At 39.5% G+C, this 1897-nt stretch overlaps 1 pseudogene; it reads left to right on the top strand.

The window, feature by feature from the left end:
* The first annotated feature begins 1215 nt into the window (after positions 1–1215).
* On the top strand, positions 1216–1625 carry LOC113902144 (annotated as a pseudogene).
* Positions 1626–1897: the final 272 nt, after the last annotated feature.

Below are 1897 nucleotides of genomic sequence, written 5' to 3'. Positions count from 1 at the left end.
TTGGCCTCAAAATTAATTTTAAGATTAGCTTCGAATGAGTAAAGAGTATTTTGTATTGTACAGAAAACGTTTAACTTTATCTGAACACTGTAATCCTAGAAAATAGTGAAGGTTAAGAAATCTCCCCACCTTTAGTGCCCCAGAAATTGGGTTACTACAATAACCAGCATTCCTATGTAACTTTGACAAGATTCATGGATGATCCCTTGTTTACCTATGATTATAAGGTTGACCTAAAACAAATAGACTGCCTGATATATTTCTTCAGCATGGATGGGTTTATTTGGAATCAGCTGCTGCTGCTCCTGCTAAGTCGCTTCAGTTGTGTCTGACTCTGTGCGACCCCATAGATGGCAGCCCACCAGGCTTCCCCATCCCTGGGATTTTCCAGGCAAGAGTACTGGAGTGGGTTGCCATTGCCTTAACCGATATGGAATCAGCAGAGAATTGCAATTCATGATCCACAACTATGAAGTACCACGTGCAAGTCCCACACTTCAAGGGAAGGAGAACAGTTTTACAGAGGGATAGAGGAAGGAGGGAGGCCTGTAGTAAAGAGAGTCCATAAATTTTCAATTGGATAAATCCTTGCCAGGAAAGAAGTCTCTTCTTCCAATTAAGCTTTGCTACTGTCTCAGGGTATGAGAGATCCCCCTTCTAGTCTCTATCTCTATTGGATTGAGGTATCTGTGGTATGGGCTATATACCCAACAGAATTCAGAGTTCCAGAGAATAGCAAGGAAAGATAAGAAAGCCTTCTTCAAAGAACAGTGCAAAGAAGTAGAGGAAAACAATAGAATGGGAAAGACTAGAGATCTCTGCAAGAAAATTGGAGATATCAAGGGAATATTCCATCCCAGTATGGGCAGCATAAAGGACAGAAAGGGTTTAGACCTAAGAAGAGACTAAAAAGATGTGGCAAGAATACATAGAAGAAATATACAAAAAAAAAGTCAATGACCAGGATAACCTTGATGGTGACATCACTCACCTAGAGCAAGACATCCTGGAGTGTGAAGCGAAGTGGACATTCGGAAGCACTGCTACAAACAAAGCCAGTGGGCATAATTCCAGCTGAGCTATTTGAAATCCTAAATGATGATGCTGTGGCAGTGTTGTGCTGTCGGGTAGAGAGTAGGATTTGTAAACCCCGGAGCGAGGTTCTACTACCCAAGGCCGCTGGTGTGTGGAGACCCTGGGGAAACCACCATCACCATGTCTGACAAGGAAGCAAAACCTTCAACTGAAGACTTGGGGATAAGAAGGAAGGAGAATATATTAAACTCAAAGTCATTGGACAGGATAGCAGTGAGATTCACTTCAAAGTGGAAATGACGACACATCTCAAGAAACTCAAAGAATTCATACTGTCAAAGACAGGGAGTTCCCATGAATTCACTCAAGTTTATCTTTGAAGGTCAGAGAATTGCTGGTAATCACACTCCAAAAGAACTGGGAATGGAGGAAGAAGATGTGATTGAAGTTTATCAGGAACAAACAGGGGGTCATTCAACAGTTTAGTTTTAAAATCTGAGGGTCTGGACCAAAAGAAGAGGAATATCCATTTGGAGTCAAAATGACAGAGAATAATGACTAACTCCTAAGATGGCTTCACTGAAGAGAAATCATATTAAGATGAAAGAAAAGTCTTGTCAGAAGATCCCAGAAAAGATCTAATTTTCATCATCAGTTAAAGTTATTCATGCAAAAGTGTATACAACAGAACAATGCTCTTTTTGATTTATTTGTACTTTTTGGCCTGGGATATGGGTTTTAAATGGACAGTGTCTGTACCAGCTTCATTAAAATAAACAAAATATTTGTAAAAACTGTACCCATGTTTATTTTATTTTTAACTATACAGAAAGAAAAAAGAAAATGCTTAAAACATAAGTTT

The sequence above is a fragment of the Bos indicus x Bos taurus genome, chromosome 12 (assembly GCF_003369695.1).
Source record: "Bos indicus x Bos taurus breed Angus x Brahman F1 hybrid chromosome 12, Bos_hybrid_MaternalHap_v2.0, whole genome shotgun sequence".
In the NCBI taxonomy this organism is placed as follows: Eukaryota; Metazoa; Chordata; class Mammalia; order Artiodactyla; family Bovidae; genus Bos; species Bos indicus x Bos taurus.
Note: the sequence above shows the minus strand (reverse complement) of the source record. Positions and strands in the feature narration are given on the sequence as shown.